Source organism: Suncus etruscus, chromosome 2 (assembly GCF_024139225.1).
Source record: "Suncus etruscus isolate mSunEtr1 chromosome 2, mSunEtr1.pri.cur, whole genome shotgun sequence".
Classification (NCBI taxonomy): Eukaryota; Metazoa; Chordata; class Mammalia; order Eulipotyphla; family Soricidae; genus Suncus; species Suncus etruscus.
In genome coordinates, this window is record NC_064849.1 from 16322296 (window position 1) to 16342660 (window position 20365).

The window sequence follows — 20365 nt, forward strand, 5'->3', positions numbered from 1 at the left end:
CATTTAACAATTTATTTAACAATTTAACATATTTAACAATATGAGAACTGATAAAATTTTCCTCAATATTGTCAAATTCATATACTACAAGCCCTAGATAAACGTACTAATTGAGGGGGGTAATAAAAGCCTTTCTTCTAAGATCTGACACAAGACAAGTTTGCTTACTTTTTCCATTTCTATTCAGTATATTACTGGGAGAACTTGCCATAGCAATAAGGCAAAAAAAAAAAAAAAAAAAGGCCAGGGGCATTCAGATAGGAAAGGATGATGTCAAGCTCTCATCCAAGAAGTGGAGGCTACAGCTGAAAAAGTAAGGAAAGAGTTAAGGAAATATAACATATACAAAACCTGGTTTAAAATTATCCTACTTCTTGGTAAACTTGCCCTCCACTTATCAGATAAAAATTTAATATTCAATACTTTATTTAAAGCACCAGGAGAACTTTGCAGGAAAAAATTTACCAACCCTACAAAAAAATGAGAGTAGTGTCGGAGCAGGAATGGGGACAGGGGGTGAGAGAAGAGCAGAAACTACTGAAGAGGACATATATATGGCCAAAAAGATTTGAGAACATACTCTTGCATCACCAATATTAATTAACTGCAAATCAAAACAATGAGATATCAACTTACACCAATGAGACTGTCACATATGAAAATGAACAACAGGATGGATGGTGTGGTGCTGAAACACCACCATTAAACATATATTATAAGTCATAGTATCTAAAATAGTAAATAAATAAATTATCTTGCATTTAAAAAACAATAACCCATGTTAATGGTGGATGTAGGGGAAAATGTATACTGATTTACATGGTTGAAATGTTGACTTGTCCCTGCCCTTTTGGAAAACAATATGGACTAAAACAAGACAATATAGGAATTGAACAGTTAACTTAATAACTACTAATTTGGTAAATTAACCTTCTTTAGAAATGTGGAATAATTATGTGAAGGCTGGAATCTAGATTTAGGTTTATTCATCAGTTTCTGGAAAATATTAGGAAAATGGCTTTACTTTCCTGGATTATATTTGGGTCTTATAAAATGAAATGGATAGAGTAAAATATCCCAAAGGACTTTCCTGGATTAGTCTCTCTGAATTTGTGTTAGTTCAGTTAGCAAGCTGAGAGAAATTCATTTTGTTAAAGAATTGATTTATATTATTCTGATTGTGCTTATTAGCTGCAATAATAAATGTCCCAGGAGCATAGTCTTCCCTTATTTATTTGTATATCAAAAACTTAGCCCAAAACACATTTTTTCCTGTACATTTACTCATCAGCCTGTTCTGATCTGTTCATGTGTTGATCCTCTGAATTAAAACAAAGTATTTGTTACACCAAAGCTGTCTTTTAAAAAATATAATTAGCAATAGAACCCACAACTTTGAACAATCCCCAATTGGAATTAAGGTCGTCATAAACTCTGCCTTACACTATGTACAAGGAACTTCCTTTTGTAGATTTTCATTACTCTTTGTTGCAGTTTTTATTATTAGTTTTTAACAAAATAGAAGGAGGAGAGAAGAATGTTATCATCCCTTTGGGTATTTTCTAGTTATAAGAATGGAAGTTTAACTACTGGTGTAGATACCATTGGAAATTGAAATCATTTACTATTTATCCAAAATGCCTACTATTGCAAAAAGGTTATTTCCTGCCAGTAATTGAATTGCATTTTAACACATTTTTGTAAACACGTTTGGAATATTGTTGTCCAAAACACCCCAAACAAAAGCAAAAACAAATAAATAAGAAACTTATAAAAGGGGAAAGTGGAGATGAGGGTTGAATCCTGAGATAAGAGTGGTAGGAAACAGGTATTATAGTGGTGGATCTGGTGTTGAAATATTGTATGTAGCATTATAGTCACACTATTGTAAAATAATGTGACATATTTATGGAATATTGTTGTGAAACTAAATAATTATTACTAACATAAGAATGTTTTAGAAATAAATTTTTTAAGATTCATAAAAATCACTCCTATAACTCTATTGAATGATGTATATTTCCACTCTTATGTCCATACCTGTATAATAACCAAGACAAGACATCAAATTAAATTTCCAACCACAGATGAGTGGATAAGAAAATACTTGGTATATTAGATAGGAGTTATTTTGTTGATTAAAAATTAATAAATATCTAAGCCATGAAAAAATGTTGAAATCTTAATCCTTTCGAATTTAACTTAAAAAAATTTTGTTAGTTTAGGGAACACACTTCCAGGGATTACTCCTTCCTCTGCACACAGGGATCAATTCTGGCATAAACGTAAGGGCCATATTTGATACAGGGATCAATGGCCACATGCAAGGTAAATGCTCTATGCACTGTGCTATTGCCCCAATAAATGAGAAATTCTGGGGTACAGCTGTATCTTGAGAATATGTTCTAACATGACAAATTGAGTTAGACTAGTACTTGAGGTTGTGATCTAGAAAACATGGACTATGAATTAGAGTTACCATAAATATTATTGAAATAAGATATATACTATAGAATTGGATTTAACATTGTATAAAAGGAATTGAATTCTAACAAAATAAGTAGTTGATCCAGAAAAAGTCAATAAACAGCCACATAAAGCACTTGTAAGAGTCAGGAAGGAAAGACAAGCCTGCGCATATAGAGCATACAAGCATATATATACTGTAGAAGTGAATAGGGCAGGAAAAGTTGTGAATTGGTCTATGCAAAATCATTCTGTGGAAGCTGAGTCCTCATCTTACTCCTGAGTTTGGAAATGGTGATATTTAACAAAATCAGTGGCTGTAATATTAGTTATATATGTTGCATGAGAGTGCAAGAAGCTCTTGAATATCATAAGGCACCTTAGTATAAGCAATAAGCAATGAAAACAATAAGTTTCCAAGAGTAACACTTTCCATTTTTTTCTTCCAAATCAAATGCAATTTCCTTTTTTGCCTAATTTTCACAACTATATATGAAAGGGGTTTGGCCAATGGTACCTCCTAGACTTAGCAGAGTCAATACTGCATTATACAGTAGAGTACTCAAAGTGATGAAGGATAAAAAAAAAAAACACAAAAGGAACTAGGCCACTAGACAGAGGAGAAAACATTATATTTATGAGATATTCCCAACAATAGATGACGGACAAGAACCACAAATTCTGAAGGTCCATTTTTTCTGAATAACGGATTATTTTTCAAAGACAGTGCATGCTTAGGGTTACATATTCCTTTATTCTAAAGCATTTGCTTCTTTATCTTACAAACTGAAGAATCTATTTCTCTAAACTTGTCCCTAAAATAAAATTAAGTAAGTAGTCAATGAATCTAATTTGATGGTCAAAGATTTGCCCCACATTACTAGAAAATGTACTGTTAAGATATAAAACAAAATATTTTGCATAAACAAAAATATCTGGCATACTTATAAAGTATTAGTAAAATGAACAAATGAGTGGATAGGCCATGGTCTATATGACAAAATTTTCTACAAAAATCAGTAAAATATATATAATTTTTTTTACTAATTTTATTGGGTATTATAAGTTAATTTAGAATAGTAAGTAACTTTTTAATATTTCCTTTGTTATTCTCTGCTGTTCAATGCCATGCTTAAAATAAGGCTTCTCTAAGGTAAATGACTTCCATGGGGTTTAGCGAGAAATGAAAACAATTATAAAGATAATTATTGTGTACATCACTTTGGATTTGGAGGTTTAATAAGGTATGTATCTAAAATAAAACTGTAACAAATTTTTGATATAGATATATTAGATATCCAGAGGCCAGATGGATAGTACAGTGGGTAGGGTGCTTGCCTTGTATACTGTTGGTTCAGGTTCCATCCCTGGGTCACCTATTGTTTTCCAAACTTGCCAGGAGTTATCCCTCAGCACAGAGCTAGGAATAAGTACCTCTGAATGTGGTCCTATTGCTCCCACAAAAGGGAATGAAATATTAGATTTTCTTTCCCTGGCTCTATATTCTTCCTAGACACAACTACAGAAGAACCTAAATTACTTGATGTATTGAAAGTCTTGATGTAATTTGTTATGTTGACATGAAAAATGAAAAGACCATGAGTTAGGGAGGTTATTCAACAGTAGAGCATATGCTTACTGCTTGGGTTGGAGTTTAATTCCTGTTCAAAATATACACATAAACACACAGACAGATGCCAGTGTACCCATATACAAACATACACACAAGGTACAATCTAGCCTATGTAGCATCTGATATTCTTTACAACTAAGTTTTAAGCTTTGGCTAAATAACTTTTTAGCCAGGGAGATAGTATCAGGAGTTTAAGTGTTTGCCTTGTGTGTGGCTGACCCAGGTTTAATCCTGGGAGCCTCATATGGTACTTGGAGCACAACCAGGAGTTGTTTCCTGAGCATGGGTCCAGGATTAAGCTCTAAGCACTGCTAGGTGGTCCAGAAATCTCGTGTCACCACAAAAAATACATGGAAATAGCTGTTTACCTAATTGAAATGTCTGTTCTACATTCAGATATTTATATTTTAGTTAGGCACCCACTCAATGAGACATGTATGTGCAAAAGCATTTCAAACTAAGTAGATACAAAGAAATATAATCCTTTAGAACCCATTTGATCCTGTTTTTTAGACCAAGAAAACATAAATGCAACAATAGATCAATTTGACTGTAAATATTATCTAAGTATGTCCTTTAAAAGCCAAAGGAATGTCAGATACAATTTATTTTCTACCAGTACAAGCTGAGACATTAAGTGGCAATTCTACTTCCATTAGCTAAATCTGGCAAATATGCAACTGTTTAAAGGCATTGTCGATAGCCATTGAACAATTAAGTATTTGTACTGATGCCTTATTAAATTACCCTTTTCAAGTAGGCATAATAAACTAGAAGTTCACTGTACAGATTTTCATGAGGAAAGTCAGAGCAGTGTGGGATTTATTTAGAGAGAATTTAGTGCCCTGAGTAATGAAGTAAATGTCCTGTTTTGACCAAACTAATTTTAATTTCCTAAAATGTTTCTTGGGATCAAGAAAAGGCAACATGTAAATTCATGCAAATAGAATTACCATGATTTATTATGTCACTAAAACAAATTTATAATTATGCTTTTTAATGTAAATTCTATTTTGTGTTTAACATGATTACATTCCATTGGGGGATTTGTAATTTTTCTGTACATAGATTAAGGGAATTTTGATTTTTGTCTGAAGAATAGTGTTAGCTAGAAACATCTACTTGGTAAAACATTGATCTCTCCTTTGGTGTCATTGGATATATGCAGCACAGCACTATATTTAGTTTGTTTTGGGGCCAGACTTGGTGGCGTTCTTGAGTTACTCCTGACTCTGCATTGTGTAATCATGTGTAGTGGGCTCAAGGGACCATAGGGATGCCAGGGATAGAACCTGGGTCAGTCGCATGCACCTTACCTGCTATTCTATTGCTGTAGCCCCAGATAACACCTTTGAGAAAAAGTTGGGCCACAAGTGGTTGTACTCCTGAATCAGTGCTCAAGGATTACTCGTGTTGGTCCTTGGAGGACCATGCAGTGCCAGGATAAAACCAAGACTTCCCCCAAGCTAATCATAGTCTACTGAGATTTCACTCTTACCCTACCACAAATTCTTTCCTTTCCATTTCTAAATTTTATAAACTGGGTTCTAATTATTTTTCCTTTTTTTTCTCTGTTTTTATTTAAACACTGATTTATAATTATGTTAAAAATAGAGTTTTAGGAATATAATATCACAATGCCATGTCCATGCTTGTATACCCCACAAATACCTCGAGGTCCCCTTAAACTCAAGCCCACATCTTTGACAGGCTCAACTCTGTAGGCAGACTCCAAGCAATTCATTACCATTTACCAATTTTTGTTCATTTGCTATCTTTTTTTATACTCCACATAAGATAAATAATTCACTCTTTGTGACTAATTTCATGGAGTATAATACCCTCTAGTTCTTATAGTGGTGAAATGTATGACTTAATCTTTTCATTTAGTTGACTAATGTTGTATCTGTAGCATAGTTTCTTTATTCACTTATTTGTTCTTGGCACTTGGATTGTATCCTGATCTTGATGGTTGTGGATGAATTCCTGCAATAAACAAAGGAGTGCCAATGTTTTTTCACAATCCTGCTATGATGCTTTTAGTGTAGATGCTAAGAAATGTAATTTCTGGGTTATATAAAAGCTCATTTACTTATTTTTGTGGTCTCCACATTGGTTTCACAGAGGTTGAATCAGGTAACATTATCACCAAGTATAAATTAGGGATTTTACCCTGCAAATCTTTATCAGCTTTAGCTATTTTTGACTATTTTTGTGGTATGTCAGCAGCACTGATGTGAGGTGTCATTTTATTGTTGTTTTTATTTCATTTACCTATTTATAAGGTTTCTTTTTCCTTATTAGTTATTCACAGTTCATCTTTGAAGAAGTGACTATTCAGCTCTTCACTCAATTTTTTATTGGAATGTTTGTTTTTGTTTTTATTTTTTATTTTTATTTTTTGGTTTTTGGGCCACACCCGGTGATGCTCAGGGGTTACTCCTGGCTATGAGCTCAGAAATCGCATCTGGCTTGGGGGACCATATAGGATGCCGGGGGATCGAATCTAGGTCCGTCCTAGGCTAGCGCAGGCAAGGTAGACACCTTTAGCGCCACCACGCTGACCTCTGTTTTTGTTTTTAAATTTTGTGAATGCTTTATATATCTTAGCAGTAGGTCCTTATCAGATGTGTGATAAGTGAGTATTTTCTTTCAGTCTTTACAGTGCCTTTTTTATTATAGTTATTGAGAGATTTTTGTGGTTCAAAATATTCTTGGCTTAATATCATTCAATTTATTAATTTTTTTCCTATTTGCTTGGCCAATGACATTGAGCATTTGAAGATGCCTCTAGAGTTAATATACATTGTTAATATATATAAATATATAGCCAATCCTATATTTTCTATAATTTATAGATTTTGTATAATAATGTAGTGCTTGATTCAGTTTGATTTAATTCTTGTGTATGGTGTGAAATAGTGATCCAAGTTTATTTCTTTGCATAAAGATAACCATTTTCCTAGAACCGTTTGTTGAAAAGGCTTTCCTTATCCCACTTCATGTGCTGAGATCCTTTGTTGAAGATTAGTCATCTGTATGCCAATGGTCTTTCTTTGGGCTCTCAATTCTATTCATTTGGTCTGTCCTTATTCTGTCCTTATTAGATATGATATATAAATTTAAACTATAATTTAAAGTTGGCTAAAGAAAAACATAGTTTCTTTTATTCCAAAATTGCTTTAGCTAGCTTGAAAGTTTTATTTTATTTTTGTTTTTACTAATAATTAATTTTCTTAAAGCAGTAGTTACAGTGTTGTTTATACTTAAATTTCAGTCATAGATTGTACACCACCCTTTTCCTGCCACCGATTCTCAGTTTCTCTCTCCCGCACCTGCCTCTGGAGAAGGCATTTTGTTTTTCTCTTTCTCTCTCTCTGTTTCTCTCTTTTTTTTTGACACTGTGATTTGCACTATTATTAATGAAGGGTACCATGCATGTCACTTTATCTTCTTCCAGCGTCTAGTTCTTGTTTCGTGTGATCAGTTCCAACTGTCATTGTCATAGTGTGTACTTTTATACTCTCACTGTACTCCAGCTTTCTACCACAGATTTGTCCTCCTGACCCTTATGTCTTTTACCCTACTAGAACTTAGCAAGAAAAAAAATCTAACCCCATCAAAAAACAAACATAATAGTTTCACAAGCTTGAGAACGAAACATGACTTAATATTATTAAATGGGAGCCAGATACAATTTAAGGTGTAGAGGACATATGTAGTTTATACAAGCCCTTTAATTTGATTCCTAGCACTACAGGGTTTCTAGGTATGATTATAGTATCCTGTAATTCACTGTTATGCTCCCAAAGCATTGTTATTTAGAGTACCACTCGCCCACTCTAGGCTGAGTTCTACTGGCAATGAACTCTAAAATAAAAGATAAAAACGGCAAGATTTATATCATATATTATTAATCATAATAAAAATCAATTTAAGTGAATTTTTAAAGATACTACTCAACTTCACATTGTGGCAGTGAACATAGAATAGCAACATAAAATAGTTATACAGCAATATGTCATCACTTTTATAAACTATGATATCACTATAAAAACAAATTTGGAGAAATAAAAATCCACCATTTGTTAAAAAATTTAAATCACACAATTTAATGGAAATATTATTACTTGATTCAAAGAAACAAATTAAGAAATATAAAAGTCTACGGCCACACCACCCTGAACATGCCCTATCTAGTCTAATCTCGGGAGCTAAGCAGGGTCGGGCCTGGTTAGTACTTGGATGGGAGACCGCCTGGGAATACCGGGTGCTGTAGGCTTAAAAAAAAAGAAATATAACATTAGGGGCTGAGTAGATAGTACAGTAGATAGGAAGTTTGTCTTGCATGTGGCCAATTTGAGATTGATCTTCAGCATTCCATATATTTCCCTCATAATTCTCAGGTGTATTTCCTGAATGCAGATCTAGGAGTTACATCTGGGAATCACTGAGTGTGCCCTCTCTATCCCCGAAAAAGAAGAAAGATAACCTTAAAGTACTCAAGGTATATATTTGTTGTCCTAAATAGTCACCTTTATATTTAATACTTGGTTTATAGGCAGTCGCTGAAAATGACTACCTTGGTCTAGATAGATAGTGGAGGGATAAGAAACACATTTAAATTTAGGGCAGCTTATGGAGCCTGCTTAAAAGGTTTAAGCTTAGAAGCCACATGATGTCTAAGGCCTTGAATAAAGCTGATGCCTCTGAACCTGATTGCCTGTGGATCTTTTCCTTGCTACTACCCTGAACATGCAGACCTACTGGCTGGAATGGGATGTAGGCACCTGGCCCAGGCTGTCAGAGAAAGGCCTCCCTTCATCACCATCCAAAATTATCCAGGACTCTATAATTAATATGTAATTCTACAGATAGTTCAATCAGTTGGGACATATTATGTATGCAGGAGCTAAGTTTTAATTCCCTGAGCACCACCAAAGGGTGATCTCTGAGAAACAAAGTGGGAGTAGTCCCCAAGCATTACTATTAATGTGTCCTTTACAAGAAAATTCAAATAAGTGCCTCAGATCCCTTAATTCTTATTAACCCATACATATAACAGTTTAAAAAATAATATAAAATGCCAACATACTCTCATATTCAAAAACTTATATGAAAATCAATGGTATCCAAATATAAATGAAAATAATTTTGCCATTATAAGAAAATACTTCATACTTCTTTTTTGGGAGCCACACCTGGTGATGCTCAAGGGTTACTCCTGGCTATGTGTCAGAAATTGTAATATTAAATATATATGCACCTAATGAGAGACCAGCAAGATAGCTAATACAACTATTGACAAATTTAAAAGAGGACATCAGTAATAACACAATAATTGTGGGAGACCTCAACATGACCCTTTCAACACTTGATAGGTCAACCAGACTGAAACCCAACAAAAAATATTATACCTGAGAAGAGAAATGGAAGAAAAAGGCCTTATATATATATATATATATATATATATATATATATATATATATATATATATATATATATATATATATATATATATATGACACTCCATCCTCAGAAACCTGGATACACATTCTTCTCCTGTGCACATGGCTCATTATCCAGGATAGACCACATGCTTGTACATAAAACATATCTCCATAAAATTAAGAGGATAGAAATTTTTCAGGCTATCTTTGCTGATCATAAAGCTCTGAAATTAGATGTGAATTACAAAGGCACACAGAAGAAAAAGTTTTAACAACTGGAATCTAAATAGCCTGCTACTGAACAACCAGTGGGTCTGTGATGAAATCAAAGAGAAAATTAAAACTTTTCTGAAAATAAATGACAATGAAGACACAAATTATCAGAATCTATGGGACACAGCAAAAACTGTAGTGAGAGGAAAATTTATAGCTTTGCAAGCCCACATCAGGAAGGAAGAAGGGGCATACTTGAATAGCCTAATGATGCAGCTCATAAAATTAGAAAATGATCAACAAAAGGAATCAAAAAATAGGGAGACAGAAGGAATAAAACTTAGAGCAGAAATCAATAAAGTGGAATCCCAGAAAACAATCCGAAAGATCAATAAAAGCAGAAGTTTGTTCTTTGGAAAAATAAACAAGATCGATAGACCATTGGCAAAAGTCACAAAGAAAGAGAGAGAAAATTAATAACTCGTATTAGAAATGAAAAGGGGGAGATCACTACAGATATTGCAGAGACTCAAAGGGTAATCAGAGATTACTTTGAGAAACTTTATGCCATGAAACATGAGAACCTGGAAGATATGGATAAATTTTTGAACTCTTATAATCTTCCACGGTTGAACAAGGAGGATGTAGCATATCTAAACACCCCCATCACTATTGAGGAAATTAAAACAGTAATAAAATGTCTCCCCAAAAAGAAAAGCCCAGGAACAGTTGGATTCACTAATGAATTCTTTCAAACTTTTCAAGAGGAACTACTACCAATCCTGGCTAGGCTCTTTCATGAAATTGAAAAAAACGAGAACATTTCCAGACAGCTTCTATGAAGCCAACATCACCTTGATACCAAAACCAGATAGAGATACAGCCCCAAAAGAAAATTACAGACCAATATCCTTGATGAATACAGATGCAAAGATCCTCAATAAAATTCTGGCAAATAAAATTCAATGCCTTATCAAGAAGATCATTCACTATGATCATGTAGGTTTCATCCCAGGAAGGCAAGGATGGTTTAACATTCATAAATCCATCAATATAACACTCAATATAAATAAGAAGAAAAAAATCACATTATCATATCAATAGATGCAGAGAAAGCATTTGATAAGATTCAACACCCATTCTGGATCAAAACTCTCAGCAAGATGGGAATGAAAGGAACCTTTCTCAATCAATCAAGTCAAGGCCATCTATCATAAGCCAACCTTCATAATTTTCAATACAGTTAGTGGTAGGGTTTCATGCAAACAACATTCCAGCACAACCCCTCTACTAGAGTGTCAGTTCCTCTTCACTATTTTTTTTCCTCAGTGCCCTCTAAGCCCTTCCCACTACCACTTGAATCCCTGATACAGTTTATTTTACAGATCAACCTTCTCTTTTTCTTATGTTCCACAATAATTGTTCTTACCATGTTTCTGTTAAATTCATCCCAGATTTCCATTGCTGTTTGTTCGGTTATTTTTTAGGGTTAATTTTTATTTTCATTTTTTTCTTCATTTAGTTAAAGGCTTTTTTTTGAACTTTTGTTGTATGGAGGTGTTGTGCTGCTCATCTTTTAGCTCCCTCATTCTGCCCTCAGCTGTTATTCTACTGTGAGTAAGTTTTTCCATTTCTGTCATTTCTGTTTGAAGTTTTCTCACTTCTACACCCACAACCACTTGATCATATTGACTATCTGTTCCATAGTTTCTTTGAGTTCTTTGAACATCTTTAATACTTTCTCTCTATAGTACTTATCAGAGAGACTATATAGGTGACTAATAACTGGTTGGATTTTCAGAACTACCTTCTTCATCCACTAAGTGTGCAGGGTTCTGTGAGGCTCACCCATTATGACCTTCATACTATAATGATGTTTTTTTTTTTTTTTTTGTGACATAATGTGGCTCACTAGAAGAAACACACACACTGTAGAGTGAAGCAGAGCGGCTGCACTGATCTCACAGGACTACTGAACTGGCACTCTGTGTTTCCTGGTAAAATTTGATCATTTCTCTGAATCTCCTCCTTCTTGGACCTCATTTTGCATCTGTCCTACTTCCGCTGGGCTCTATCCTCACTGCAGTCAATCTATATAAGTCGGGGCTCTCTGATCTGTTACCAAATATTATTCACTAAATGGGCTCTGTAATAACCTATGTGTTCTTTTAATAATAATGAAGTTACTCTATTTAAAGTATAAGCTCAACTATTTGTTTTGAATCTTTGTAGTTCATTCCTCATGTAATGGCATAAATGGAGTTCTTGTAGAAATCTGGGTAAGTTGTTACCAAAATCTCAGTCAGATTTGTATCTGCCTAAGGTCCCAAAGCCCCAGGTAGCAGAGAGCAGGCAGGAGTGACCAGCCTATTTTTTTATTTTAGTGATTTTTTATATTATTTTTATTCTGAGAAGACTAATTTACATTGCCACTGGCAGTAAATGAGGATTCATTTCTTTTCCACATATTGTTTCTGGTATTCTTGTCATAAGCCACTGTAATCAGAGTGAAGTAATATCTCATTTTATTATTGACTTCCAGTAATCTGATACTGTGATGATTGATATATTCATTGATTTAGTTTAGCAATGTGAAACCTAAAATCTGAAGCAACTTCTCCATTGATGAACTATGCATACACCTGTTAACCAACTGTATATTTTCCATGGTGACGTATGCTTAGCTAGATTTCTCATTTTTCTATAAAATTTTTAATTCAAGACCATGATTTACAAAGTTATTGATAGCTAAGTTTTAGACATATTATAGCACCAATTCCACTATCAATGTCAACTTCTTTCAAACAGTGCTCCCAAATTTCTTCCAACTATCCAGCCTGCCTCCTTAATAGGTACATTTTAATTTTTGATGGATGTAGTTCAGATCTCATGTTTTCAGTGCTTTTGAATCTATGATTTGGATATACCACTCCTCTATAATACCAATTTACCAGAAACCCCTGACACCTGTTTTCTCATTTTCTTCCTTCTCCCTTTATTTTTTCCTTTTTTCCTCTCTGTCCTGCATTCTGGTGTTAAGAGTTATCTAAGCATGCCCGCTTTACAACATTGCCTTCCCTCTTTCAGTTATTCTCTATACCAGGGATAAATGAGATCATCATGTGTTTCTCTTCCTTTTGGCTTACTCATTCATCATGATAACTTCCAGTTCCTGATGGTAATATTTTTCCTTTCTATTGTTGACTTTTTCAGTTCTTTCTATGTAATAGATATATTTTATTTTTTGTCATATGTATGATGTACAAATAATTACTTTTGGAATGTTCTTTGGATGTGAATATCTAATTTCTATTTTCCTATTACTTTTATGCCAAAATATACCAAAGAAGAAATACCATATATAATAGAGAAGTTAACAGGGAATAGGGGCTGGAGTGGTGGCGCAAGCGCTATGGCATTTGTCTTGCCCGCACTAGCCTAGGACGGAACTTGTCTCAATTCCCCAGCGTCACATATGGTCCGCCAAGCAGGAGCAATTTCTGAGCACAGAGCCAAGAGTAACCCCTGAGAGTCACTGGATGTGGCCCAAAACCCAAAAACTAAAAATATAAAAAAATAACAAGGAATAAATACATGCATTAGGCTTACCATTTGCATAAATGGGAGGGTGGTCTTGAATACTCTGGTATTAATGAGGTAAGTTAATTATGGTTACCAAGACCATACATGTCAAAACTATTTAGAAACATTACCTAAATTTGAAAAAAGTTAAAATAATAAAATAAGTATAATTTTAACTATCAAACTTTGCCAATAGAATAGCTTACTTTGTTTGATCTTAGTTTCATCAAAATTGAAATAGTTTATGTTAAAGAATAAGGCAAGAGTCCAATTGAAATGCTTGTTACATCTACACTTTTATCATACTTCTATTTTTTAACATAGTATTGAAAGCCCTAACCAGAGTAACACAGTAAAAATATATAAAGGAATCTAAATTAATGAAAAAGTAAAATCATTGCTGTCAGCTTATAGTAGACATTTTGACATCTATGCACACATACACACTACTAGAACTAAATAATATAAGAAAAAAATTGCATCAAAAAAGAAAATACCTCAGAGTAAAACAAAAAAGAAAAGTAAAGTAACTTGAAAAGTATAAATAATACAAAAATATTTTTTGTTTTTGTTTTTAAATTTTATTGATACTAATGTGAATTACAAGCCTTTCACAGTTATATTTAAGGTACATAGCGATAATGAATTAGGGCAATTCTCACCACAATGTTGACTTCCCTCCACCCCTGTTCCTAGTGTGTATCCCACACCCCCACCCTTAGCTCCCTGGACAGCCTAGTGTACCAGGTTCTTTTAATACACAAAATATTTTTAAATAAAATGTTCAGTGTGAAAATTTTTATTTTATAAAAGTTAATAGAAGACATAAAAAGTGGAAATAGAACGCATGTTAAGTGGTAGAAACTGGGCAATTATAATGGACATGTTTCCTAAGACAGTCTACTCCTTTGATGTAATAAGAACGCATGTTAAGTGGTAGAAACTGGACAATTATAATGGACATGTTTCCTAAGACAGTCTACACCTTTGATGTAATCAGTTTACATCAAAGGCATTTTTTCAAAAAAAAATAGAACAAACTGTTTTAAAATTTATTAGGAATCAAAAGCTTTAAATAATCAAAACAATTCTGAGAGAAAAGAAAAAATAATGACAGCATCATGTTTTCTCACATCCATTTATATTATACAAAAATAGCAATACACAAGTTTGGTAATAGGAAAAAAACCAGGCTTGGAAAAAGGTATAGAGAGTTCTTAAATAATTGAAAGTAAAAAAAGCTTTTTTTTTTTTGGTTTTTCGGGCCACACTAGTTTGATGCTCAGGGGTTACTCCTGGCTAAGTGCTCAGAAATTGCCCCTGACTTGGGGGGACCATATGGGATGCTGGGGGATCGAACCACGGTCCTTCCTTGGCTAGTGCTTGCAAGGCAGACACCTTACCTCTAGCACCACCTCACTGGCCCCTGAAAGTAAAATTTTAATAAGATATGGCAATATGGCCAACAAAGTATTTTTTATTCTGTTTGGGTTTCACGCTGAGTGGAAGAACTATTGTAGTAAAAATCTGAAAAAATAATCAAGCATAATTTCTGGCAGTGCAGTCACGGTATTATTGTTTTATAAATTTTGATTTATTGAAATCATTCTGATGCACAAAGTCCTCCATAGTTGAGTTTCATACATACAATGAATCAGGGTCAATTCCACTACCCGTGTTCACTTCCCTTCACCAATGTTCCCAAAATTTATTCCATACAACTCCCCTACTCCACTACCTGCCAGTATAACAGGCCCATTTTAAGTTTAGGTTGTTAAAGTTTGGTTCTTTTGATTTCATTATGGTTGCCTTTGTCTTGGATATTTAGTTCTCTCTTTTTTTTAAACACTACAAATGCATCTTAGACCATTTGCCCCCTGACCCCCAACTTTTCATATTTCTGTTTCTCCTCTTTCACTTCTTTCTTTCCTTCTCCTCACTATAGACTCTGGGGCCAATGATGTTTGAGACAACTTTCATTTTTTCATGCAGTCATTCTAAATACAACATATAAGTGATATCATTCTGTAATTATTCTATTCTTCTGGCTTACTTCATATAACATGATATCTTTCAGGTTTGTCCATGTTGCTACATATTGCATTATTTCTAATAGCTATGTAATATTCCATTGTATATTAGTACTACATCTTCAAGATGGACTTGTCTGTTGTCAGACATATAGGTTGATTCCAAGTCGTGGCTATTGTCCTGAGTGCTATAATGAATATCAGTGTACATACATACTTTTGGATGAATTTTTTTCTATTATGGTGATAGATACCCTAAAGAGAGGTTGCTGGGTCATATGGCAGCTCAATTTTAAGTTTAGTGAGAACTCTTCATACTATTTTCCATAGAGATTGGATCAGGCAGCATTCCAATCAGTAGTTCCTTTCTCACCACATTCGTGCAAACAGTTTTCCCATTACTTTTAATATGTGCCATCCTCACTGGGGTAAGATGATATCTCATTGTTGTTTTGATTTAGGTTTTTATAATGATAATTTATGATAAGCATTTTTTTCATGTGTCTGTTGTCCATCTATTGATCTTTCTTAGAAAAGTACATGTTCATTTCTTATTCCCATTTTAATGGGGTTTTTTAGCTTTTATGGAGTTAACCTTTTGAGTACTTTGTATATCCTAGATAACAAACCTGTAACTGCTATGTTAAGTGCGAAATTTTCTCCCTTTCAGTTAGCTGTCTTCTAATATTAGCCCATGTTTCTTTTGCCATGCAGAAATTTTTGATATAGTCACATTTATTCAGATTTGATGCTATAGTCCTTGCCATTGGCATCTTATCATTGAAGACTTCTTTGAGATTTTAGTCTTGAAGTGTTCTGCCTATGTTTTCCTTAGTGAATATTATGGATTCAGGTCTGATCTCAAGGTCTTTAGTCCAGTTTGAATTGACTTTTGTGTAAAGTGTGAGATATGGATCAACCTTAAGTTTCTTACACAGTTTATCCAATTGTTTCAACCCCACTTGTTGAAGATACTGCTTTTATTCTATTCAAACTCTTACCTCCTTTGTCAAACATTATTTTTCTATACACATAGGGATTTATCACTGGACATTTTATTCTGACCGATTGGTCTGAAAGTCTGTGTTCTAATGCCATGCTGTTTTGATCATTATGGCTTTGTAGTAGAACTTAAATTAGGTAAGGAGATGACTCCCAATTTCTTGTTTTTAGGATTCTGCCATCCTAGATTTTTTATAGTTCCACAAAAACTTTATAATTGATTGTTCTAAGTCTTTGAAAAATGTTGTTTGAATTTGAATAGGGATGGCATTGGATCTATATCAGGGGTCTCAAACTCACAACCCGCGGGCTATTTGCAGCCCTTCGTACAACATTTTGTGGCCAGCACCGGCCTTAAAATATCACAGTATTCACAATTATTCACTTACCGAATAATCGCAATAAAAATCGCATTAATAAGAAAAAATAGCATTAAACATTCGCATACCCCGAGCAGTTCTGTTCTGGGTATGCAAATGTTTAATGAGATTTTTTGCGATTTTTTTCTTACCAATGTCATTTTTTATTGCAAATATTTGGTAAGCAAATAATCGCGAATACTTTATGCCTAGCACAGATGTCATTTCCGCTGCTCCTGCCCACTGTCCCTTGCCTGAGGGAGAGAAGGAAGAGAAGGGAGAGAAGTTAATTACAGACTTAGATTTTGTCATACCTTCATCATGACTTCATCAAAGCCTGCAGTGAAGAGAAAGATTGATGATGAGCACAGACAATTTCAGGAAAAGTGGGAGCCGCAGTATTTTTTTGTTGAGCTCAGAGAAAGTTGCGCTGCACAAGGAATACAAATTGAAACACCATTATTCAACTAAACATGCTGAGGGAATGTGCAAAATATCAAGGAAATGAGAGAGCCAAGTGGGTTGCCAGTCTTAAAGCATGTCTAATGAGGCAACAAGATTTCTTCAAGAAAGCAACCAAAGAGAATGTTGCATCAGTTGAAGCTAGTTACATGGATAGTGAGATGATTGTTAAGGCAGGGAAACCATTCACAAAAGGAGAGTTTGTTTAAAAATGCATGTTACAGGCTGCAAAATCAGCCTTTCTGCCAACACTGTGGCAGAGCACATTTCTGACATGTCAAGTGACATTTATCATCAACTGTGTAAGAAAGCCAAATGTTTTGATGCATAGTCAGTTGCTCTTGAGCACATTTCTGACATGTCAAGTGACATTTATCATCAACTGTGTGAGAAAGTCAAATGTTTTGATGCATACTCAGTTGCTCTTGACGAGGGCACAGATATAACAGATACTGCGCAGCTCACAATTTATGTCCGTGGTGTTGATTGCAATTTTGAATTGACAGAAGAGCTTCTCACAATAATTCCAATGCATGACCAGACCACCGCTAATGAGATATTTCGGCATCTGTGTGATGCCATTGAGAATGCAGGTTTGCCATGGAAGAGGTTTGTTGGAATAATAACTGATGGAGCACCATCGATGACAAGAAGGAAAAATGGACTGGTGGCACTTGTTCAAAAAAACTTGAGGAGGAGGGTGTAGAGAAGGCCATTGCTCTCCACTGCATTATCCATCAGCAGGACCTTTGCAGTAAATGCCTGCTGTGTGACAATGTGATGTCTGTTGTGAAATTCATCAACCAAATCAGATCCAGGGGCTTAAAGCACAGGAGGTTCTGTGCTTTGTTAGAGGAAATGGAGTCAGAATATGGAGATGTGCTCTATTTTACCAAGGTATGTTGGCTCAGCAGGGGAAATGTCCTGAAAAGATTTTTTGAGTTGAGAGAAGTGAAAGCCTTCATGGAGAAGGATGGGAATGCTGTTTCTGAGTTGACTGATCACAAATGGCTCATGGACTTAGCCTTTCTTGTTGACATCACACATAAGCTGAATGTACTAAACACGATGTTACAAGGCCCGGGGCAGCTTATCAGTGCTGCCTATGACAATGTGAGAGCATTCTCCACAAAACATGTGTTATGGAAATCCCAGCTCTCTCAGACAAACCTTTGCCATTTCCCAGCATGCAAGGAACTGTGGATGCAGGCATACCATTCAGTGGTGAGAAATATGTTGATGCTATTTTTAAGCTACAGAAGGAATTTGATCACAGATTTGCAGACTTCAAAAAGCACAGAGCCACTTTCCAAATTTTTGTGGACCCTTTTTCCTTTGATGTGCAAGATCCCCCTCCTGTGCTTCAAATGGAGTTCATTGACCTGCAATGCAATCTTATCTCAAAGCCAAGTTCAGGGAGATTAGTGGAAAAGCAGGCATGCATGGGCAATTTTTGAGCGAATTGCCCCCCCCCCCCAGCTTCTCTGAGCTTTCCTGAATGTTCAAGCGCACAGTGTGCCTTTTTGGGAGCACATTGAACTTCACTAAGTCCAAGTACAGGTCTAGACTTAATGATGATCATCTTTAGGTCTCAACTGCTTCCTCTCTAAAGCCAAATGTGCTTCAGATTTGAGAGAAGTGCTGTCAAGTCTCTGGCAGCAAGGAATAGACAAAAGATGCCATGGTCAGAAGAACTGTTCATGATCTTCACTCAATGTTCTATTCATGTTCAGAAAAAATAATTAAAACTGTTAATAATGGCGTTTGAGGACTTTTTTTGTGTGAAATCCCTTATGCGGCCCTGCCTCATCCCGATTTTAATTTCTTTGTTCTCTGAGTCATTATTTTTTTAAAGAAATGCAACTGTGTTTTCTAAATTGGCTTTGTAGCCAGCCACTTTGCTGAATTGGTTTATTGTTACTAGGAGCATTTTTGTGAACTTTTAGGGTCATTAATTTATATCATTATGTCACCTGAAAATAAAAATAGTTCAAGTCCTCTTTAAATTTGTTTCCTTTAAGTTTCTTTTTTTGTCTTGTTGATATGGTTTGGACTTCTAATACTATATTGAATATAAATGGAGACAGTGGATATCCTTTTCTAATGACTGACATTAGAGGAAATGCTTTCAGGATTTTACTATTAAAGTTATTTTGCTGTGGGATTTTTATTGCTATCTGTTATTGTATTGAGGAAGGTTTCTTCTACCCCTATTTTGCTGAAGGTTCTCATCATGAATGGGTATTAGATTTTGTCAAATGCTTTTTCTGCATTTATTGATATGATCATCTGGTTTATATTCTTTCTCTTACTGATGTGATATATGATGTTGATTTATTTGCATATATTGAACCATTATTGCATCCTTGGGATAAAATCCACTTGGTAATAATCCACTTGGTATAATCTTTTTGACGTGTTGTTGGATTTGGTTTGCTAAGATTTTGTTAAGTATTTTTGCTTCATCAATGTTCATCAATGAGAGTAGTCTGTGGTTTTATTTCTTGATAGTATCTCTGTCACCTTTGGGAATGAGTGTGATGTTAGCTTCATAGAAAGTATTTGGGAGGACTTCCGAATCTTTGATATTTTGGAAGAGTCTAAAAATCAGTGGTAGAAACTCTTCTCTGAATATTTGATAAAATTCACATGTAAATCCATATGGTTTGGGCTTTCATTCCTGGGGAGTTTCTTAATTACTGTTTTAATTTCTATATTGTGATTGCATGTTTAGTATTTCTAATTTCTCATCATTTAGTTTTGAGAGATATTTTTCCAGAAATATGTCCATTTCTTCTAGATCCTCTAGCTTAACTGAGTAGAGTTGTTATAATAAGCTCTCATGATGTCTTGGCACCTAGCACAGTAGTGTAGCATATATAAGATGAGGCAGACATATTTATATCAAAATGAAGGACAAAGGACAGGCATGCTTGGAAGTTTTTGGTTTAGGAGGAACTTAAGCTTGATGAAAACTTTCAACCAGGCAGTCTTCCCAAGTGAAGTCAAGGCATCCTTTTCGCTAATGACCCACAGGCATTTAGTGTATCTTTCATTATCTTTGTAAGTCTTCCCAAGGTCCAGTCACTAAATTCAAGTGTCCCTCAAAACTCTACTTGAGGTTTGTTTTTGGAGGGTAAAGTATCCTGGATAAGTCCCCAAAAGGTT

The 20365-nt window shown here is 34.7% G+C and overlaps 1 pseudogene; it reads left to right on the forward strand.

The window, feature by feature from the left end:
* Window positions 1-8262: 8262 nt before the first annotated feature.
* Window positions 8263-8381, forward strand: LOC126002887 (uncharacterized; annotated as a pseudogene).
* The last annotated feature ends 11984 nt before the right edge of the window (window positions 8382-20365 follow it).